This window comes from Calonectris borealis, chromosome 2 (genome assembly GCF_964195595.1).
Source record: "Calonectris borealis chromosome 2, bCalBor7.hap1.2, whole genome shotgun sequence".
Lineage (NCBI taxonomy): Eukaryota > Metazoa > Chordata > Aves > Procellariiformes > Procellariidae > Calonectris > Calonectris borealis.
The window spans coordinates 20,601,248-20,625,805 of record NC_134313.1 but is presented as its reverse complement, the minus strand read 5'-3'; the positions used below and the strand labels follow the sequence as shown (position 1 = coordinate 20,625,805).

At 42.3% G+C, this 24,558-nt stretch overlaps 1 long non-coding RNA gene across 1 annotated transcript; it reads right to left on the bottom strand.

Moving 5' to 3' along the window:
* Positions 1–921: 921 nt before the first annotated feature.
* Positions 922–18,829, bottom strand: LOC142079824 (uncharacterized). The gene is made up of 3 exons (XR_012672793.1): positions 18,804–18,829; positions 10,222–10,396; positions 922–1,154 (listed from the first exon to the last, which is right to left on the bottom strand). It is a non-coding gene; the product is annotated as an uncharacterized LOC142079824 (long non-coding RNA).
* Between the last annotated feature and the right edge of the window lie 5,729 nt (positions 18,830–24,558).

Here is a 24,558-nt window from a genome sequence, read left to right as displayed (position 1 = left end):
TGGGAGGGAGTTGGAGTTTGATTTCTGACATCGGTTGGCTCCCTTAGTTCACGAAGATAAAATAGTGAAACTCTTAAAGAACATAAAAACTAGTACAAGCCCTCACAAGCCAAGTGTCCCTTCTGCTCTCCAGAACATCGCTCCCTTGTGAAGCTGCTGTTTTAAGAGACTGATTTTGTACAAGGCTTACACTTGGCAGGTAGATGTCTGTGGTAAATCGTATGCCTCATTTTCGTGAAAGATATAACCTTCTTGATTTTGGCATCAATAAGGACATTGCAGGGGCAGTATCCCACAGCGTGTGCTCTCTGCCACTATGGTTGTAAGTCAGTGAGTCTTTATGGGAACCCTCCATGCAAAAACTGTCTTTGAAGATTGATTTCCATGAGTGCCACTTATCTCTCTGCTGTTTTATGTTCCAGTTATCACAGTCACTGGGCAGCTCCTGGTCTTTACGGCACTTATTGCCACAGCACAAGCAGAGAGAGGCTGAGGCTGAGCCTGTGGTGAAGGCACACAACACATTTATAACCAGACACGCAGGCAGCTTGCTGCATCCACCCTCGACCCCAGTTTGGAGCTGCCAGCACAAGGAGGGCTGCAGTGGCCGGACTGCCCATGTCCCTCGGCCCCACGCCGCAGAGCAGGGACTGCCTCCAAAGCATTGCCGCAGGTCACCGGGGTGGGGGAAGTGGAGGGAGCCCTGTCTGTCAAAGATATGGAAGAAATCAACTTCACAGAGGGTTTTCCTGATGTCGGATGAGGCAGTTGTATTTGCACACAAATTCTTCTTCCAGTTAAAGTTTTCAGTCTTCTTAGTGCCTTTGGATTACATCCAACAAAAAAATTTCTCCCAGTTTGTACATTCATTTTCTAATGAAAGTTTCTAATACTTAAAAAGTATTTATTTAAGTCCTAGGTTTTATTTCACTTCTTTTCTTGAGTTGTTTATTTCCCAATAATGTGGCTGGAACAGGCTAAGGTATGAATTGCAAAGCGTATGGCTAATCAACAGGTGCCTTGCATTAATGGGGATTGTGTCTTTATGAGGTTTGAGTACTTAAAGTTTGCAAAGCTCCTTTGGGAGAGGAGTAATAGAAGTGCTGATCATTGGTACGGTTATTCTTGCTGCTTATTTTCCCCAGGTAGCAAGTCTGTAAAAGAGAGACAAATATTGGGAGGGAGAGTGGGGAATTTTCTCTCTGATTAAATTATAAACCACTGTAAAGGTTAAAGTGATGTGTTACTGTGTCGTCTTTCACAGAATGACTAAGGGATTTAAAACATAAAATGTAATTTTTGTGACATGAAGAGAGAATGTCACATGAATCATTCCCTGCCAGCATGACTAGGAGCTGTACCAATCTAATCCATCATTGCTACAACCTTCAGAATGTCATTTTTCATAGTCTTTCACTTGATTAAATTAATTGAAAATTAATTGAAATTAATTGAAAACTAGAGGCATGTTTTACTGATCAGGAATGGAAGGGCAAGGCAAAACCACCTTCTGCTTCTACATCTGTTACCATCAATTTCACCAATAAATAGAAATAGAACAAAAATTGGTTTGAGATTTTCTGAGCTTCAGAACTTGGTTGAAAGATACAGTATTAATTACTTATGCATAGAGTAATTATTCCTACAGTTGATCCAGCTGGTAGTACGAATGAAAGAAAGCAGCGGAAGGTTTGTGTGGCATAGCATTTGTCTTTCAGGATGAGTAGTTTCAGAAATGCAAAGTGCTGGAGCAAGGGAAACAACAAGATTGCACTGCATTATGTCTCCTTTAATAATGCCACATGAAAACAGAAGATAAAGCTTGATATGAAATATTTTTTAATCTGAATTTTATATCAAGAACACAGTTCAGAACTTACAAACTTACTCTGAGAAAACAAGAGTCTCTGGACCTAGCTCCCCAAGGCCTTAAAGATACCAGAGTCCATCACAAGATGCGCCACTTCCAGCTCCCTTTCCCTCCCTTCAGCTGCCACTGCTTCTTTAGTAGCTCAGCCTGAGGACTGGTCAAGGAGCGTCTCTGATTATAGGCAGGCTCTTTCACAACAGATAAACAGCAGATGTGTTCTGAGCAAACAACTGGATAGTGAAGAAATTGCTTTCTTCAAGTAATAATACCTTTTTAGCATCTCAAAAATGTAGAATAGCAAAATAAACTGAAAATTTAGAGTTGTTATTACCATCTGCAATGCTAGATCCTGTACTTGCCTTCACGCGCCGTGCAGTGGTGAATTTTCCCGGACAACTAAATGGATGTAGCTAGGGAGTAAGCATTAGACCTGGCAGTAGGTGGTTTTAGGCTCAGGATCTAAAAGCATTACTCAACTACTAGAGAATAACTCCCAGTGAGTAATAAAATAAAGACAATACTACATTAGTGGGGAAAGCCATCAAGTACTTGCAGTAGTTCTGTGCTTTGCAACAATACTGAGGAAGGGGCTACTGTATGCTTCATACTACACTTTGTTTGCTAATTACACCTCGGTCACATTGAGAAAAAGGTGTTTTATTTCGGATGTGATTCTATGTGGTGGTTTCAATGCACAGGGAAAGCTGTTGTGGGTAAAGACCTGTGAGTCACCTCCTGGTACTGCAAGCCCTGAGGACGCAATAAAGCTGTAACAAGTTTTACATATTATGCATTAAATTAATTCAGTTAATCTTTCTTTCCTGTCCCCCCTCAAGGTACTTGAACTTTTCCCAGCTCTGGTGATCTACAGTCATCTACAGGTGATGAGCATGTTGCAGTACATGGAGCCATGCAGCAGAGACACTGAAGTGCCATGTGGCTATGAGGCTCGCCTTCCAGCAAGGAGGCTCTCAGAGAAGCTATGCCACCAAAGACACAGCCTAATGGTGTGGACCTTACTCCTGATGGAGACTCAGGTGGGGCATCCTGTGACCCACCTGCATGTTTCCGCTGGACTAGGGGCCCGGCATGTGGAGCTGCATAGATTTCCCTGCTGTATCCCAGGATGGAGAAGCTGAGAGGTCCAAGCCGGCCCAACAGAACTTGATGAAGAAGGACTGAGTTCTGGAAATTGCAAAGCACTTCTGCAGTTTAATAAATTTAAAATTAGAGGAGGTGGAAGCTGTCAACTACATCAGCAGCTTCCCAGTGGTAGAGGACCATACCCTGTTGGTAACATAGAGAGCTAACAAGGAGTCCCAGACACATCTCAATTTCTCTCTGACACATGAGGCTCGATAGAAGAAAAAATAAACCTTGACTTTTCTAGTTTTGAGGAGCACATTCGTTAATTATAAAGGCATCAGTGTTTATCTGATTTTTCAGACAGAAAGAATCAGCAGCTTCAAAGTGCAAACTCCTGCCCTTCTTTTCACTTGGTGAAAATTAAGATGCCAATGATAATACTGATAAATGTCAGCATTGTCAATTAATTTGATAATCCTCTAAGTACATAAGAAATGAGAGGAAACATCTTATTATGGAGAGTCAAACTATCCACTCTGAATGAGTGACAGCTCATGTGCATGGGATACTATTAATGAGTAGTCTTGCTGAAGGGGATTTGGGCTGGTTTTGTTTCTTTGTAAATCAGATCAACTTTCAGAAGCTGGGAAGATGCTAGGTTTGATAACTGCAACTGGCACTGACCCAAGAGCAAATTAAGTTTATCATAAAAGAGTGTGACAATGATGTGATCTTGACTGCACAGTTGTTGAAGGCATACCCTATGACATGTTCAAAGGAATCATAAATCTCACGCAATCATTGCCAACAATAATTGATTATGTTTCTTCAGTGGATTGTTTCATGTATGTCTAGATGAGAGGTTGATATTTATGCTCAAAACTCTGGGGACAGTTGCTTAGAAAAAGCAAGTCTTTCCTAAATTCATAACATAACTGAAGATTCGGAGCAAACTGAAGATTGCTTTAAGTTTGAAACTAATTTTTCAAGCATTTAATGTACTCTCTTGAGACTTGATCCAACCTCTTTGTTTGGTACAAAGGCCAGACTTTCCACATATTTCTGGGTCTGTAAGTGAAAGTCCTGCCTGAAGTTCTCATTACCTCTCTCCATATGTGTTCAGAAAGCTCTGCTATGATTTCAAGGTCAGTGAAGTACGGGTACAGATGAGAAGTTGTTCACCTGTAATTTAGGTAGGCTGAAGATAACATTCAACAAGATTGCCACACTTCCTTCTAGATGCAGAAAACTCTCAGTAAGGAGAGCAAGGAATGATTTGACTATGGGAAACACTAAATAATTTGAAAGAATCGTTCAGGTCAAAGCCAAATCTTAAGATTTAATAGACAGAACTACCCTACTTGTAACAGGAGGGATAGTAACTAGGCAGGTGTAACAACCATTTTCTTAATGAAGGCAGTGTTTAAAGTAGTATTCTGGCAATTAATGTCAATAGGCTCAAAAAAAGATTTCATCCCCAATGTCTAGCTGTTTATCAGTTATTTATTTGTTTACTTTCCTGTCCTTTCCTTTTTTCATGATCACAATTTTCTTTATCTTATACTTCATGCCTTTTTTTTTGTCCTAGAGTAAAATGCTTTTTAATCATATAATATTATGGTATTTAATTCAATATAATTATAACCTGCAGCATCCTCAATTTGTCATCCCCTTAGTAGCCTCACCTTGGATGAAAGTGCAGATTCAAAAAAAAAAGTCTCACTGACCCTAAGGGGAGACACTGAACTCCCTGAGCAAGAAGGCATGTTGTATGTTGCTGTAGGTAGAAGAGAAGGGTACTGTAGAAAGGTGACTAGTACAAAGCAGGGAAGGTACCTGCTTCATTTACAGTATTTGCAAAGGGAACACAAGGTGATGTGAGAGATTCCTAACTGCTCCTGAGCAGTCATGGAGCTCAAGAGATCACATCCCCCATCCTCCCACAGAAAAGCAGAGGCCTGTGTTCATTAGGGAGAATCCAACCTGTATTTGAAACAAAAATCTCTTTAAATCTGAAATTTAAAGTCTCTTAACGTGGGCAGGTCTCAGCAGCACTGAATGCCAACTAGAATTTCTGGTGTCATTTCTAGAACTTTTAGAAATATGATGCAGTTGCCTATGACAAATTCAACTTCAACAGATGAATCTCCTACAGCAAAAGCTGCTGTAGCTTTCTCTACAGTAGAGTCAATATATTTAATTCTCCATGGTGTAGCATCAAAGGTCTCTCTAGAAGAGGAAATAAGCCTTCATCTCTGTCATTTTCAAATCAAAGTTTTGCCTTAATTTTACTGCAAAATATCATCTTTCTGTATTAGAACTAGAAACTCTTCCTAACTGGATGAGTAATCAAAGCTGCAAAATGCTTATGCTTGGGTGGCTAATCAGAGCTGCAGACTGTCTCGTTGCTTAGAGCTAGACAGGCTTTCACGTTCAGCTGTATAATTAAAATTGAATGTTTTCCTGTAGAAAATGAGATACTCAGGGCCTAATTTGCAAAATATTTAAGTATTAGCAGGTTGAAGTCTCTGTCAAACTAGAGAGGAAGAAATAAAAAGCCCCATAAGTATCTAGGCTTTGAATTAGGTTTTGTTTTCCCCCATCAGAAGTTTAGTTTTTCAAAGTAATCAAAGTTGGGGGAAGACGTCTCTTAAACAGTGATGGTGCTCTGCAGAGATTCCATCTGTTTCAGCCAGGAAAGATTAAAAATAAATCCATACAATCGCGTGCACCTGTTTCAGTCACAGGAAATAGCAGAGTAATGGAGGACTTGGTAATTTTTATCACTAGTGCCTGGTACTTGTGAAGTGCTTTTCAATTCTGGGTCTTTTGCAAGTACTAATTTATCATTGGAATACTCTTTGGAGGCAGGTATTAAGGTTATGCTATAGGCAGGGCTCTAAAAGTGGCTTCTTTTTAGAGTCTGAGCATATATGACTCCAGAGCGATCTCCCTCTGATTCTCACACTCGTGGAGTTCGCAGTCCTGGGGGATGGATCAGACGAAGAGTAAAGTCAGGACACTGAATTTTAGGAAAGCAAAATTCCAAGACAGGAACTGGGGGAGCAAAGTCCCTCCCACTGTCAGAGCAGATCAGGTTCATGACTACCTGAGGAACCTGAACATACATAAGTCTATGGGACCTGACAAGATGCATCCCAGAGTCCTGAGGGAATTGGCTGATGTAGTTGCCAAGCTACTCTTCATAATATTTGAAAAGTGATAGCAGTCAGCTGAAGTCCCCGGTGACTGGAAAAAGGGAAACATTGCACACATTTTTAAAAAGTGTAGAAAAGAGGAGCTACCGACCTGTCAGCCTCACCTCTGTGCCTGGGAAGATCATGGAACAGATCCTCCTAGAACCTGTGCTAAGGCACATGGAGGACAGGGAGGAGATTCGAGACAGCCAGCATGGCTTCACCAAGGGCGAGTCCTGCCTGACCAACCTGGTGGCCTTCTATGATGGAGTGACTACATCAGTGGACAAGGGAAGAGCTATGGATGTCGTCTATCTAGACTTCTGAAAGGCCTTTGACATGCTCCCCCACAACATCCTTCTTTCTAAATTGGAGAGATACAGATTTGATGGGTGGACTGTCCGATGGATGAGGAATTGGTTGGATGGTCGCAGAGGTCAACAGCTCAATGTCCAGATGGAGATCGGTGACGAGTGGTGTCCCGCAGGGGTCTATATTGGGACTGGTACTGTATAATATCTTCATCAGTGACACAGACAGTGGGATCAAGTGCACCTTCGGCAAGTTTGCAGATGACACCAAGCTGAGTGGTGCTTGACACGCCTGAGGGATGGGGTGCCATCCAGAGGGACTTGGACAAGCTCAAGAAGTGGGCCCATGTGAACCTCATGAGGTTCAACAAGGCCAAGTGTGAGGTCCTGCACGTGGGTCGGGGCAACTCCCAGGATCAATACAGGCTGAGGGATGAAGGGATTGAGAGCAGCCCTGCTGAGAAGGACTTGGGGGTACTGGTGGACAAAAAGCTGGACGTGAGCCAACAATGTGCGCTCGCAGCCCAGAAAGCCAACTGTATCCTGGGCTGCATCAAAAGAAGCGTGGCCAGCAAGTTGAGGGAGGTGATTCTGCCCCTCTACTCTGCTTTGCTGAGACCCCACCTGAAGTACTGTGTCCAGCTCTGGAGCCCTCAGCACAAGAAACACATGGACCTGTTGGAGCAGGTTCAGAGGAGGGCCACGAAGACGATCAGAGGGCTGGAACACCTCTCCTATGAAGAAAGGCTGAGAGAGTTGGAGTTGTTCAGCCTGGAAAGAGGAGGCTTCGGGGACACTTTATTGTGGTCTTTCAATACTTAAGGGGGCTTAAAAGAAAGATGGGGATGGGCTTTTTAGCAGGGCCTGTAGCGCTAGGACAAGATGGAATGGTTTTAAACGAAAAGAGGGTAGGTTTAGCCTAGATATAAGGAAGAATTTTTTTCCCATGAGGGTGGTGAAACACTGGAACAGGTTGCCAGAGAGGTGGTAGATGCCCCATCCCTGGAAACATTCAAGGTCAGGTTGGATGTGGCTCTGAGCAACCTGATCTAGTTGAAGATGTCCCTGCTTATTGCAGGGGGGTTGGACTAGATGGCCTTTTGTCCTGGTTTTGGCTGGGATGGAGTTGATTTTCTTCCTATTAACTGGTATAGTGCTGTGTTTTGGATGTAGTGTGAGAATAATGTTGATGACACGCTGATGTTTTGGTTGTTGCTAGGTATTGTTTACGCTAGTCAAGGACTTTTCATCTTCCCATGTCCTGCCAGATGTGCAGGGGGCTGGGAGGGAGTGTGGCCAGGGTGGCTGGCCCAGCTGGCCAATAGGCTATTCCATACCATATGACGTCATGCTCAGCATATAAGGCTGGGTGAAGAAGAAGGAGGGGGGATGTTCGGAGTGATGGCGTGTGTCTTCCCAAGTAACCGTTACGCGTGATGGAGCCCTGCTTTCCTGGCGATGGCTGAACACCTGCCTGCCGATGGGAAGTGGTGAATGAATTCCTTGTTTTGCTTTGCTTGCGTGCGCGGCTTTTGCTTTCCCTATTAAACTGTCTTTATCTCAACCCACGAGTTTTTCTCACTTTTACCCTTCTGATTCTCTCCCCCATCCCACCCGGCAGGGGGGGTAAGCGAGCGGCTGCGTGGTATTTGGCTGCTGCCAGGTTAAACCACGACACCTTTAAAAGCCCCTTCCAACCCAAACCATTCTATGATTCTATGATTCTATATCCTCAACAGCCGGCTAAGGAATTACATTCTAGAAGAAACAACATAATATAATACAAAATTAATTGAAAAGCATCTTCTCTAGTGAGTAACCTTCAGTGTCTCAGTGACATTAGGAATGCCTCAGCTAAAACACTGTGTCTGCTTTTGGATGCTGAACTTTAAGAAAGATGTAGACAAACTAAGAACCCAAAGTAGATTGTTAGCAATGACTAGAGCTTAAAAACCAGGGACCTGTAAGGAGACGTCGATGGATTTGAGATGTGGTGTAGAAAAGGTTAGATTGAAAGATGACAAGATAATTATGTTCCTACCTACAGGGATCTGATCCCAGTCTGTGGGGTGCTAGCATCAGAGGATGCTTAACATGACAAAAATTATCCTCATTTGCATTAGAGATGTTTTAAGTGAGCTGTTTTGGAGCATAATTTTCAAGTTGGCAAAACACTGGAACAGGCCAGCACAGAGGATTTTAAATCTCCCGCACCAGAGATCAAATATGCATCTGCAGGAGACTGTATATATACACAAGAGTAGCTATATTCAGTCTTATAGTATTGGGATTTTCAGCTGTAGGCTTACTCTGATACCCTGTGGCATGAGCTCTAGAGAATTTATTAAAATAGACCAAGAGAAGGCTTGAGGGAAGGCTGCGAGGGAAGGCTATTTGCATTTACATTTTTTTTCCCAGCCATTTTTGTTCCTTCACATGTGGCACCACGCAACCCTACTTGTCTTGGGAATCCATCTAGCTGTAATGCACTTTTGTGTCTACATTATTAAGCGCTATGATGTAACAGGAGCTCCTAAGGACCTGATGTTCATATTGCATGAGAGCTTCCTTTGGACTAGCTCTAGTCTGGTCCCATGGACTGAATGCCCAATAGCAGTTCAAGCACATCACATGAGCTCCTGTAGCACGGATGTGCTACCGATCGAAAGAAACCAATTTTGCCCTTTCCTGCAGTAAATGGGGATAACCAAGAGATTAACTTCAGAAAACCCAAAACATTAATGTAGTTGCACATTTGTTAACTCAGGCTGGCTCTAGTCTGTGGATCTCTGTGCTGTACAGACACCAGTAAAGATTCATGAGATCTGCAAGGTTTGAAACTGCTCCATGTTGGATTGATGCACATATTTGGCATGCACATATTTGACATTAAGGTTATTCCCCAAGTCACTTTCATTAATACTATGACCATAAGTATGACCACAATAGCTCAGCTAAAAGTAGAAGTCGTTTTTGCTTGGCTGGAGACCAGAATTTACCAACTATAACCATAGAGGAGTGCCCTTATATTTCTCCTCAGTTGATAACATTGCTTTCAAAGAAGACAAAGCATCCTAAAGACAGAAAAAAAATTAAACTACTAATAAATCTGGCAAGATCAGATTTATTCTTTTGGGTTCAAAATGCCCAAATGTTTACATTGGTAAACAAGTATTTGAACTCTTCAGACAGAAAATAAATATAAATTAAATATCAATTAATTTTCAGTTACATTTCAGTTACGCTGTAAAAAGAGAAAACCACAGGTAATTAACTCAAATATAGATGTTAACTCAGGTGCTTTAAAAACCAAAGGGAGTCGCTAAAAGAGTTTTAGTTTGGATCAGAATTTCCCTTAGAGGTAAATCTCCCAATTGTCTTCACAATGTTTTGCATCCTGGAGGTTTTGGACCATGCAATCTAGATCCCTTTTGGATAAAACTAACCTGGAAACTGTGCTCCAATAGCCCTCCTAATTAACTGCAAGCACTACTGGGCTGACCCAAGGCTGCCAAGAATGCTAGTGTAAAATAAAATAATAAATAAATGAATGTGCATTTGTTTATTTATTGATTTATTTATTTAGGTCCAAATGGGTCTTTTTTCCTTCAATACCAAAAGAACCACACACATTAGCAGAAAGAATCCTAAAATAGCACTTCTGAACATCTAATTTAGATCTATCTAATCTGCACAAAGTTTTATTGTTTCAGTTCGTGTCTTAACACGAAGTGCACTCTACGAAGTCCTTTATTACCTGAGTCACATTCATCTGCTTGGTTCATCACATCCCAAGTATTCTGCCTGCTGGGGTGCTCATTGAAATGTGTTGCTGATAGAAGATGCAGAAGGAGAAAAGCACAGCTGGTGTCCTGTTAACTGAGCAGCTGCATCTAGATGAAAGCACCTTTGAAGCACAGCACAACAGGAACCTGTCAAACAGATGATGTCCATTACATTTGGAACATTGGGAGTTTGGGGCTCAAATGTTATCACACTGCATAAGCAAAATGTTGGGATGATGTTGGATGACACTGCTGCTGGATCAGCCAATATCTAGTGTAATATAGCATTAACATAAAATTTATTATTGCAAATATACTCTGACCTTGTAATGTAGTTTATAACAGTATCTTTGTTGTAAATAATGTTTTTCTCACCCTCAGCAGTCACGCATAACAGGAAATTAAACAATATTAGCTCCTGGTACTTCTCTGCCTATTTGCCTGTTAATTGAACAATAAACCATAGATGCTTGCAGTTTTGTCTTCAAGTCTGCACCTGAGGTGTTCTCCACTAACTACCACTGCCACATGCTTAAAATATGATGAGCTTGAGGGTAAAGAAAAAAAAGGAAAAAGCAAGAAAATAATTGGTAACATCATGGAAGGCTCCAACCAGAAGTTGATGTCATTTATCCAAGAGGTAGGCAAAAGTATAGACAAGCTTCAAATCTGGGCTGGTAAAAAGGTTGTAAGGAGGTCTATAACTAGGAAACGTGTGTAAGAGAAGATGTGCATGTTCAAACAAGAAGCCCATACCAGAATAGGGTAAAGATGGGTAGGAATGGGTAGAGTTGGACAGCATTCTCCATCATTCCTTTCATTCCTTCTACCACACCCTCCTATGAACTCTTCTCTTTCTGTCTCTATTTTCCTCTATTTTTCCATTCTCTGGAAAACTTCTATCACTGTGAAAATATCAGGCTGCTGCATGGATCCCTTGCTTTCCAATGCTGGAAACAAATCTTTCCAACGTGGAGGCAAGAATTATCACCTCTGGTCTTCCAGCACTTCGAGTAATACCTTAGGGTTCTTCACAAGGCTCTCAAGAGGAAAGACAGGTCACCGTTGTTTTGTGGTAAGCCAAAAGCTCCAAGTATATCAAACTGTTTTCACTATTTAGAAATTAAAGTTTGTTGTTGGCTTTTTCTTTTATAGGTATGTGGGGTTTATATAATTTTTGTTCCATTTTCACCTATGTGTAAATATTTAGGGAAATTCTCTTCTCTGCAATTTTAAAAAATCACAAATATTTATGAATTTTCTCAAATAAACCCCACATTTAGGTAATGTTGTCGTCATTTAGGTAAGAAGTTGTTGTCTTCCTCTGGCCCACAGGCAAATTCTCTGGCATGTATTTTACAAATACAGAAATCCCTGGAGGAATACCAAAACCATTGTGGTGATTGTACTTCCATACACCTACACACTCTTATTCAGTGCCCTGCAGGAAAAGTCCTGTGCTATCCCTGATATTTCCCACAAAGAGAAATCATCTACATCATTAAAATACTAAGAAGTCACTAAAAATAGTGGAAGTAACCACAGTGCATTTATTAGTACTGCCATTTCTCTGCCAGTGGACCACTCTCCGTTATATTAAAAATTAATATAGTATACAGAATATACTGCAAATTCAACTTATAAATAAAAAACATTGTTCCAACAACAATACTCTTGCTGTGCTTCTGTGCACCTTAAGACATGGGAAGTGATTTATAAGAATGCGAGAAGGCATATGTCCAAAACCATAGGCTTTTCCTCAAAGCAGAAGGCAAGGGATCTGTGATAGCATGCTCTCGTCAACTGCTCAAACAGTTAGCAACTGGCAGGGGTTTTAAAGAATTCTGAAAGTTTGTGAACTTTAACCCTTCTCAGTGATTCTCCATCTCTTGCTGTCACTGATGATCTCCACAACACAGCCTGCAGGCTTCATTTAAGCAGGTATCATTCAGTTACCTTAAGCTTCCCAGTTAGCATCCATCAACAGCTCCTCATACTCCTAACACAGCACCCTATTTTCGTGTTTCATCTAGAACAGTGATAACTGGGTGGACTCTGTATGATCACTGTGGAGTTTGTTTTATGTCCTTCATGAATTTCTACAGGAAATTGCACTTTCATAGTGCACAGACAACTTAACTGTAAGCAGTACAGTTTTCAAAATGAAGCATTTGTTATGCATGCTTTGTCAACTTCTATGACCATTATTTCTAAGAAGCAGCAGAATTACTCAAGGTGGTAACCACCAAGGTGGCTTGTATCTCTCCAGGCCATCCCAGTACCTCACTAGAGAGCCACTCTCCTACTCTTAGAAAAAAATTTCCTGAAAACCATAGTAGCGTGCACTTTTCCAGACTCTGTGGTAAATACAACAGGACAGTCAATCAGCAGGGCCCTGTAGAGCAGATGGGGTAGGGATTCTCTAGGTACTCCTATGCATTGAAGCCATCAATAAACTCCCAAGGACTGATGAACCTTGAATACCTATCGTTGTTTAAAAGGTATCTGAGAGAAACCCTTCGTTGGTCTCCAGGAGAATGCCACTTGACACCCTGAAGTTGGATTCAGTCATCCCAGATCTGCAACATAGTCAGCGGCCGGGTGCTGGCTCCCTGGGGTCCACTGGCTCAGGAGGCGGAGGGCTGGGGCGGCCAGCCTGGGCTCCCCGAGTTTCTCCCAGTGAGCAGGGCACTGCAGGAGGGGCAAGATCTGCCCCTGAGAGCAGGCTTACAGCAGCAGCACTAGCACCACGTGCGTACCGATTTCGTTACTGCATTCCTTCACGGGTCAGAATAAACGCACGGGACTGATCTGAGGTTAGCATTTCAAGCCACAGTGCAAGTTTTGTTTGTCATGGTGACCAGCCTTGTACTGGTGTCGTGGTTTAACCTGGCAGGCAGCCAAATACCACGCAGCCGCTCACTCACTCCCCCCGCCCCCCCCAGTGGGACGGGGAGAGAATCGGAAGGGTAAGAGTGAGAAAAACTCGTGGGTTGAGATGAGGACAGTTTAATAGAACAGAAAAAGGGAAAATAATAATGATAATGACAAAATATACAAAATGAGTGATGCACAATGCAATTGCTCACCACCCGCGCTGACCGATAACCAAGTAGCGATCGGTACTTCCTGGATCACGCCTACCCTTCATATACTAAGCATGACGTCACATGGTATGGAATACCCCATTAGCCAGCTGGGCTGGCTGTCCTGATTATGTTCCCTCCCATCTTGTGTACCTAGCTCAGTCAGTAGGCACGGGAGCTGTCCTTGGACTAGGAGGGCACTTAGCAGCAACTGAAAACATCAGTGTGTTATCAACATTCTCCTCATACTAAATCCAAAACACAGCACTAGGAAGAAATTTAACCCTATCCCAGCCGAAGCCGGGACAACTGGGCAGGGGGGAAATAGCCCTGAACATTTTCCTGTCATCTCTGGACAAGTTAAGACAGCTTGGTGAGTTGCAACTGACTCTTTATGAATTGTAAGGGACTCTTGTGCATTTGAGACCCAAAACAGGTTCGCCAGGCAGGGCGGAGATGTATGGGGAAGGGGATCTCCAGGAAAGCCCAGATTTAAAGCAGTTTGGTGCACCATCCAAGACCTGAAAGCAGACAATATCCAGGACTGAAGCTACAGAAAACAGGTGTGAGCAGCAGGGAAGGAAAAAAAATAAAAAAACAAACCACCAACAGGCAACTGGGTCAGGATCTGAAAAGGCAGAGGTTTAATTAATTTCAGACCTAGATAATTAGCGAGTTTTTAGCCATTATAATTTAGAGTGTAATTTGTGATACCTTCCTGTCATCATCACTGAAAGAGAGCCTGAACAAACCCACTCTCTCACTCAGTAGATAAAGACAAGCTATCTAAACAAACAAGGAGTGCTTGGGCGCTTCAGCACGCATTCTCTCTTCATTACGTTTAGCCAAGCACTAATCAAAGCAGAGGTACTCCTGTTTTCTAGTCCTTATCTAGTTTGAAAATCCTCTTGCATTTCAGATATGCCAGCATATACGGGGGGGGACAGAGTTACATCTATATGACAGTGCTTCTGCCCATGGAAGTTATTTCCCTTTTTGCACTCAGTGTTGCAGAGCACACGTGCGTCCCTGCCCGGCTGCATTCGCTCCCGTATGTCTGCCAACATATGGGCACGGAAGGTGTGTTTCATGCAGGGAGATCCACCTCCCAGGCTAGTCTGGGCCTCAGAATATCTCATCAAATATTGAGTTTCTAAGATTTCCACATTACAGGCTGATATTCAATGCCAGTTATAGCTAATCTGCATCATCATCCTTTTCAAAACTCTCCTCCAGTATAAATCCATATTGTTCAACAGCCCGGTATCCTTTCCATCCTCATGCACTGTGACACTGTCTCTGCAATTCAGTCACACTCAGGACTGGGCACAGACTGTGCCCCTTTGGTTTTAAGGATCAAAGATTTCTCTCATAGACAATGAATGGCTAGCGTGCAGCACGCTAGGTATAGTCTTTGTGTCACTGAGCACACCACAGAAAACACGTCAATTTTCTTTTGGGGATGAAAAGATGAAAAAAGGAGAGAGAGACTATAAACCAGGTTGCCGAGATCCATCTTTTTTGATGTAGCAAGAGAAAAAACTGCCAACTTGAGCCTTTCCAAGAGTCACAGAAAGAGGGCTAATAGGTGTTATTCCTACAGATGTGATACTTCTAGGATGTAAAAGATCTCCTCTCTTTTGTGCTTCTTCTCAGGTTCGGATTGATCTTTTTTTCCTTCTTCCCTCAGGTCCTTCTAGTACCCTGCCACAGGTGCAAAGCTCCCCAGGCAGACAAAGCTATTTGGATGAATACTGACCTAAAAGCGAGCTCTCGTGAGTTGGTTTGCTGCCAGTAAAGGCACAAGAAAACCACAAAAATTATGTCTCAGTTTTGACTGCCTTCAATATTTTGTTTTGCTCTAGCAGCAGAAAAGGAAAATTCTCTCCTACCAGAGGATTATCCCTCTGAATGAATCCACACCTGCCGGTCTCTGGGAGAGGGTGTCAGAGGGCAGGACGGAGCTGGGAGGGAAGTCTCTGGCTCCGCAGCAAACAGCAGCAGGGACGGGTCAGATCCATGCATGGAGCCCAACACACTGAAGAGGAGAACTTTCCAGAAGAACTGCATTTTCAGCTTTCAAACTGAATGCAAAAAAGTTTTAAAAGCACTATTGAACTCATCTCACAGCAAACCTTAGCTGAGAGCTTCCAGGGCTTTCTAGGAGAACACCACCATGTCTGTTCAGCTACTTAACTGAGGTGCGATCATAAAGAAATACCTAAATCCAAATCCCAAAAGGAGAGCCAGATGGGATGGAGGGTCTCCAGCCCCCATTCATGGCATAAATTTTAATACCTCTTCAGTTACAGTGGAGTTGGGTATTCTCCACATGAACAACAGCTTCACAAAGAAATGTTTAATACTGTAAATGAAATGCCTTTTTAAATGCAATTTACTGAGAAAGCAAACCACTAATTTACTTCTCATGGTGTTTGTCAAACAGCCCTTCCTCTTTCTTTCGTATATGGCTGCAGTAATGAGCTCCAGGGCTCATCTGTTGATGGTGCTGGCCTATAGCCAGTTCCTCAGCTCTCCTTTTGCCTTATCCTAGAAGGACTAAATCTGACTATAAATGAGTAAATCTGAATTCTTTCCAGGAAGAAGAAATCTTAGCAGGCGCAAAGTGCCGTAATCTGGCACAAAACCCTGTGCCAGGTCTGCCTGAGCCAGCATACGTCAGGGAAAAGGCAACTCATACCTCCGTTTCTCCAGCTGATTCACCAGCACCTAGGCATTGCTCATCTCAGCCAACACCAGAGCAGCCTGAAAACCAGCAAACTTTAGCGTTTCCCCTCGGGATGATTTTGTAATCCTGTGTCAAAAGTATCTGAGCTCAAGAGAAAATCCAGCATGAGATATGGCTGAACAGGTGTACGGCTCCTTTTCTCCCTTCTCTCCACCCATGCCACCAGAGAAAACTTGTCGTGGTTCCACATACCTGTGCTTAAAACCTAAAAACAAAAGAAGAAAAAAGCAAACCCTGCCAAGTAAGACACCAATTTCTTATTTATTAGCAAGCACCATAAATAAGTGGCTGTGCATAAATAGGAACTAATAAATCCTCTAGTTTAAACAGCCAATTGGCAAAACTAGAATGTAGTGTAAAGCTGTAATTCATCCTATATATTAATCCTACATATTAATCAATAAGTGGTAGCTAAGTCATTTCTTTGTATAGAGCTAACAGTACAGAGACACGGATCCCAAACAGCTGATGATGTGAAGGCCTGAACTTGCCAATATTTACTTTCTGGCATGCAAGTGAAAACCAGACAAACCCCCTAGCAGCAAAAAGAAGTGAGATCCACATGGAGAGTATGAATTAATCAAGTAGTTGATGATTTATGTCATATCCTTACCAGAAACAGCTTTCTCCACATATTGGATCTTGACCTATGTTTTCATGCTGCTAACCTGAAGATTTCTAATGGATTTTGAGTCTTTACAGTTTGTTGTGGAGATCACTGGGTTATAAAGTTCCTGGGCTTCAGTGTCAACAAGGCAGTTCAAAAAATTAAGCTGGCTGTTAATGTCATGAGCAGAAAAATTAAGGTTGAGGTCTTCACAGCAGCAACAAAGAACCTCTTTTAGCATCCTTACTCCCATTTAAATCTTTATTGACTGCCAAAGCTCCTTGAATTTTGAGGGCATTACATCTTAATTGTGTCTTTTTTTCCCCCGACTTGCTGCAGTCCCTGTTTGATGATTTACAAGAAGTGGCTGCCTTTGAGGTGGAGCCAGACACATCCCTCTCTCTTGATTACAGTAAAATTCAGAACTCGGTATAGAGCCATGCTGTGACACTCAGCCTGACTAGTAACTCCTCAGCTGGCAATGCTCGTTACCAAGCAGCTGGAATGACAGAAAAAAAAAAAAGCAAGCAAGCAGCTGTCTGCTGGCCAGCCCTTAACCAGGAGATGGCCAGGGTGGCCACAGAGTATGTTTTTGCAGACAGGACAACTAAGAACTCGATGCAAAGAATACAGTAGAGAGGGAAATCATGATGGATACGTGCAGCCGTTTCATCTGCAGATAAACGCATTCCACATCCCCTCCCCAAGAGAGAAAACAAAAAATTAAAATTCCACATGATGTACATGTGTAAAAAAGTGCTTGTGAACACAAGTTATAGACAATCACATCAGCAATGGGGTGGAGCAATGGGTTCGGACTAGAACCCATTCTTCACATGGATGTCTTCTGCTTTTTCAGGTCTGTAGGGTACTGGAGGTACTAGACAGTACCTCAACCAACAGGATTTGCCTTAGTAAACATGGACTTGTTCTTGAAACCAGTGCTGGTCTTGAGCATCAGAGATGTTTAGGGAAATTCTCTGCAATATGACCAAAAGAAGGTGTATCACAACTATCTGAAGCCGTAGACACTTAGGAACTTGAAGTACATGAGTGTATAGCCTTTATCCACTAAATTAAGCTATTCTTTCCTGGCCTGGAGCAGAGGGGGAAGGGAAATAATATATATTAGTATATACAATCAGTGTGTGTTCAGTAACAAGAGCAAGCAGACCCAGCAGGCTGCTACTAATACACAAGTTAATCTAGATTTCAAACCAGATGGACATCTCCATGACCTCACTTAGGCAACAGGCTTTCTAAGTTTATAGCATGGTCACAGTTCTGGCTTGCAATTGGAGATTTTCTGGAGACCAGGACATTTTAATTTATAGTAAAACCAGAACAAAATTTTACATAGAAAGCCAGATTCTATAAAGCTGGTACAATAAAAATGAGTAAGCTTGAAAAAAGCGTTGACAATTTCTGCATCAGAGAATGATGTTTCAACAACAATACAGAAGGAAATGAAAGGAAAATAAATGGGTAACTATGACAAGAATCATGGAGAAAGGAAAGAAAGAGGAAAGAGCACTGAAAGAGAAGATAACTCTAAATTGCTCTTTAACATAGGTTCCTTGTGGTAAGAGCCGAGACAAATTCCAATGACTCCAGCAACACCCCAACGGGGCAAGACCACTCATCATCTGGAAGGGCATGCTCCTGGACACGTTGTATGTTAGGGCTGCCAAGGTAACAGGATGAAAAGGCATGATCAGGGTTGGAAGGGCAATGTGTGTAAAATCTAACAACTGGCAGCTCCCACAGCACATGAGAGAAAGCCTTCCACTGACGGCACCAGAACTGGTGTGGGGTGTTACACAGAGGCACAGCTGCTTAACTGCATCTTTTTCTCATTAAGAAGTCAGCATTCATGCCTCTGGCAAAGCTTTTCTCCTTCCTGCCGCTGCAAAGAGCACCTACAGTTTAACCCTCAGCCTTTGGCTCCCTTCCCGCATGTTCTCGGAGTACAGTTGCATCGGTGGCTCTGTTGGGGTTGTCCACTGGGGGCAAGATTCTGGCCACTGTTCTTCAAGTGAAAACATTTCCTCCTAGAAGATAAAAATAAGAGTTATAGAAAAAAATCCAACAAACCAGTATAAAAATGCTCACCGATTTAATGTTCTGGTGCCCAGTTTGAACGCAAACACAGCAAACTTAGATGCAGTAACAGGAGGAGAAGAGCCATTCCAGAGCTTCACAGAAAACGGGAAACAGGTTAAAAAAAAGTTGCGGAACACGTGGATAAAATATGTGTTTCTTTCTTAAAATCCTCCTGCACTTTAAGTTAAATCAGCTGTAAGTTATAAAATATAAGCTATATAAAACCAAAGCAATTGAAAATACAAACTTCTTGTCAGCATATTGTTGTGTTGAAATACAGAGTTTTCTCCGCAGAGGGATCAAGGAACCGCATTGCCACGGATTCGCAGCGGCCAGGGTTATTCCTTTGTTAGAAAAGAAACAGACGGCTGCTCAGGCAGGACATTTTCAGTTGCTTCACGCGGGTTTACTTTCTTGATGGGGGCTGTTGATAGAGCCAACGCAGGCTGAGTTTTGCTTTCAGAGGTACGATAGGAGCTGCTTGGCAGGAGGTGGCTCTGTGTTTGCTTTCAGGCTGGGTGCCAGCCCCGCCAGAGCCCTCGGGCTGTCCCTCTGCCTCAGCCCTGCAAGGCAGCCTGGGGTCAGGACGACCCCGCAGCACACCCACCCCCCCCTCCCCCCCCGCACATTCCGCTAGACCAGCACCGGGCCTCCCACACCACCTGTGGGAAATAATTTCACTGATATCTCATCAATACGCTTACTAAAGCTGTTTGGGTTACCGGAGACAGTGAATGCTGCTGGTTGTCAGTTAATTTTATTTAACTAAAATCTGATCGTATTTCCTTATAAGTTTAGCGATACTACTGTCACATGAATATGATGTGATTTTCAATATTCCTTCAGAGTAAATCTAAATAAACAATGCGATGCACTATTACCATTTACGATGTGTGTTTCTAGGAAAGCACAATATTAAGAAGTCCAATTCATGTGGGTTAGGGCAAGCAGGCCTGGCAAAGTCTCGGCTGAAGTGAAAACAGCACACCACCGCACAGTTTTGCTGGGTCATTTATGTTCTGTTGCGGAGATAGCTGGAATATTTTTCATACAGCTCCCACCCCGGAGCTGTACCAAACAATTCTAACATTTTCCCCCAGGGAGAACATTAGCCCCAACAGCAGTCAACCACATCCCTCAGAAGGTGTCTGGAGAGGATAACTGGCCACGGGATTTTAGGGAAAGCGGCCACCACAGAGCGCGTTAGGCAGAAGAAAGAATCAAGTTTTCAATCTACTTTTTTTCTAGCTCAAAGAGAAAAAGAAAAAAAAAAGATGCTAGAAGAATGCCCAAATCCCATCTAAATGATCTTCTGACATGCCCCTGTTGCTATGGTTGGGTGTCCTGAAGAGAGAGCTCCAAACGTAGAATCATAGAATCATAGAATCATTAAGGTTGGAAAAGACCTCTAAGATCATTGAGTCCAACCGTCAACCCAACACCACCATGCCCACTACACCATGAACACCATCCACACTTTGAACTTACCTTTGAGCATAGCTCCCAGTGCATTTCTTTTCTGATAAAAGTTTGTTCTTTCTGCCAAAGAAAAGACAGAGAGGAAAGGGAAGAATCTTGTATAAAACCTTTCTCGCTTTTATAAAGGGAGAAAGCACGTATTTTGAAGTTCATGAGTAAGAGTGATGGCTCTAAAGGAATCTTTGAATAACTCTGCTTTGGTAATTAAAGAAGTTATCGTTGATGTTAATAGAATATCTTTAGAGTCTAAGAAAAAAACTATAAACATCAGGAAACAGATGCCTTCTAACTCACTACAGGGCAGCACCAACATATAAAAATAAATAAGCTCCTTTTAATCATATTTGTATTTCAATCTTAGTAGAAGTCCAGACTTTTTTCCTTTTTTCTTTTTGAAGTCCTTTTTAAGGGCTGCTTCTCTGAAGCCAGGATACTGGCTTGTTTGTTTGTCTTTCAAATGTTTGTTTATTGATTCAGCTAGTTTCCTGAAGCACCAGCATGTGAACACCTGAACCCCAGTAGGCTCGTATCTATCAATGCTTAGAGTTACTAGTTTCCCTAACCAGTACAGCCATTTGAAACCCACTGCCATACGGCTCGCTTCTCTCCTCATCTTCTGTGCACATTTTCATACATAGCAACACATATGATACTCAATTTATTTAAAATATACCCTCGGCTTTCTCTGAATGTTTTTCTCAGTTGGCAGCAATCATATATCCTGTTTCTCCTCAAGTATTTTAATGGGAAAAATTCAAAACAGCTTGAAAACACCACCTTCCTTGACCTGGCTTTTGAAGAGCCTCTCTGAACTTTGGTTCTGTGCTGTCATCACAGGAACTCTAACCCACGCCACAGCTCAAGGCAGGAAAGTTTCCTCCATTAAAATAAAGAAGGAAGAGGGAGCTGGCCCAGAGAAGACATGAAAGCAGCACGGTTTAGCCATGGCTCAGAAACATGTACTGTCTCCCAGGAGCCCTTAGGACCAGACCTGCTCATTACCTATCACGCATCCCTTAAACTCCTCTTCTAACAACTCCTCAATCCCATCCTCATTATAATTTAGTCTGCCTGCCCCCCTCTGCTCCTGGAAACATGTTTAGAGTTTATGCGTACGTGGATGGGGAAATCGTCCAGCAAGCAGTGCCACGACCCTCTCGGGGCTGTTCAAGCTTGGAGACCCACACCCACCCAGGCGGGCCCCCCAGGAGGGCTCAGTTTTGCCATAAACCAGACAAGGCAAGGACTGCAGCGCAAGGCACAGGGGACTGGTGGTTGAGGACTGTGGTTTTAACCCAGCACGTGAGAGTTTCCCCTAACTGAATGGCAGAGACACCATGAGCTGAGCGTGACCTGGCAGATGAGAAGGAAAGCTGGAGCTGTGCCGTTTACAAAGCCAGCACCCCAAAGCTGAGGGCCTGGGGCTGCAGACAGCAGCGAGGGTACGTGCAAGGCAGCGCTGCCTGTTTGCTCATAACAAAGCAATTGTGCAGCTAAAAGCAGCCGCTTCAGGGACAGGAGAGATGGACAGATTGAGCTTTGGCCTGACCGCTTTATTACATATTTTGTATTTCAAACCCAACCACACACATACCTTGCATTTCAGAGGAAAGTCCTGTGCATATGGGCACAGCTGGACATCACTGGTATTCTGAAGCTCAAAATACATTATTGTTTTAATTTCACACAGTCAGAATCTCTGCAGAGCTGTAGGCAGCATGGGCTGGGTTCTTAGGGACTGTGACTTCAATAGCCAGACAGTTAGTGACCCAGATGCCAGAAAGTTCAGGAATTGGGATCATTACTTGAGGTAATCTTGGCTTTAGTTAAAAAAAGAGGACGTGATTCACATGGAAACTGCAAGTTGCTTCTTCCTAGTCTATAATCTTGCTTAGGAGTAATGGGAGCTGCTAAGTTCAAGAAACATCCAGAAGTAGTAGGATTTGAGCAGCTGCGCTCCCTTTGCATTGGCTGGTTGCTTTTAACAGGATGCTTTCCAAGCACCATGAAGTACTCACTAGTCCTCTCTGGCCTTGTTGACTTTGACCACTGCCAGTACTTCAGAGGGAAAGCTCCACTTTCTCAGTCAGTAGCACTGAAGAGTTGCAAAGCAAACTACTTTTTATCGGTTTCAAGAAATTTAATTCACATGATAAAGATTGAGTAACCAACTGAAAATGAAATACTAATGAGAAGTGCTAATTATCTCCAGTTCTGAATTAATGTTCTCTTATGTTCACCTACAGGTACGTGAATAATTCCACTAGAAAATCTGAGTTGTGGGAATTCTTTACTTATAAATATTAATCAACTCAAAGTTGAAAACACACAAACAATTTGTCATGGCATAAATCGCATTTGATATAGAAATACATCTCCAAGAGCCTACTTTGTGCTCTGTCTTTGCAAAGTAGATACTGCAGTCAGTTAGCAAGTTAACTTATTTCTGCTATCATAGAAAATAGAGTTTTATGACCTCAGATAACTGAGTAAGAGCACTAAAATCTGCATAGACACATCAGACATGTTCCCACAGTGAAATGTTGTGCTAACTAGCCCAAGACCTTGCAGTTTGTTTGGGCACCCGAGACCTTCCAGTATGTTGAATTACATGGAGCTCAGAAACTGCGGCCATGTAAACAGACACAGTGAACCTATTAAAAATAAGCTGACTTCACTTTTTCCCCTCTTCCTGATGGAATAGCGAGCAGTTCAAGCAACTCGCACGCTAATTTTTCTGTGAAACACAGACTGAGTCAGTGACAGATACATTTATGTCCCCACAGCATTAAGACCATGTTCAAACTTTGAGGATATTGCATTTGTTTTTTAAAGAACAAGACAAAGATTTCTAAGAACAGAGAGAAAAAGGTTATTGATGTACTTCCCAGAAAAAACAGTGAAACAACAATAAAGCAGCCTGAGTTTTAGGGTTTTTTTGGTTTCATGCGAAAAGGCAGATTTTATCACAGATGACACACTGGATCCAAAGAGGTTCGTAACTGCGCTGGTAACAGCAGCCAATACTTTTTTATTTAAATATCTTGTTAGCTATTATACAAGTGGATTTTTCAGACAGCAGCGAGCACCTGAAGCTACATCATGCAAGAAATGGCACAAAAGGAGTAACGCCGATCACACCAGCATCCAGGCAGTTTTGCCGATGACTTACCCTTGCCAAATGCATATAAAATGGGAAAAGAGGAAGTCTTGATCACACACGTTCTCTTTCTGATCGATCCAACTGCTTTGAATGGAGTATCGCATATATTTCTAGGAGATTTTAAAAGGTAACCTGCGTATATTTTATCTTGTCTAAGCAAGCTTATTCTGCACAGGTTCCCGTGTTTTCACTCTTTAGAATCTGACATTGCAACTCAGGAAAATTTCTTCACAGCACCAGTTTTTATTTCCGTTTAGATGGTAATCAGCTCTTAATCAAATCAAGAGCCAGTGTTCCTGGTCTCTTTATGACTATACGTATCCATCTTGTAGCTCATGCCCATATTTTAGATTCCCCATGTGCAAGTCTAATTCAGTTACTCAGGAAATTCCAACAAATTGTTCAACCTTAAATTACCATAAGGTACTCTATATTTATTAGAGGGGACACATAGAACAGGGAGAATGAGGAGCTTCAAAGAGAAAAATCATTAAAGGCCAATCAGTAGCAATTTCAGTGATAAAGTGACTGAATTAGTATTCAGTGGATCTTATTTCTTTTCCCACTAAACCCTACTTGTTTTGGTAAAAATAAATGCTTATTACTCCTGCATCATTTCTTCTAACTTGAGGCATCTGCTCAACACTTGGTCTCTGAGCTGTTTAAGTTTGGGTATAATGCAATACTGAGATATCATATACTTAATCCTCAGCAGAGGAAAAACTCCACAGGATTCGTAACTGATGTTACGAAGCAGTTATCATGACATTACAACACATTTATGCCAGACTCACAGGTATTTGCATTTTGATGTGGGACAACATGCGCAGGAAAACTCATCACAAAACCAGTAGAAAAGGAAAACCAAAAATATAATACACATTCCAAAGGGCCTTTGAATTAATAATCAAGATTTCTTCACATTCAAGAACTTATTCCCTAGTGTATATCCACGTTTTAGCATACAGCAAAATATTTCTACTTAAGGCCAGACTGCTGGCTTCACAACAGACAGACTCATGAACAGCCAATACATTTCTGGAAAAGCTTCAGGTTAATGAAGAATCTATGCTTTGCTGTCAGTAATGTTAAAAGATTCTCCTCTCCAGAATCCACCGCATC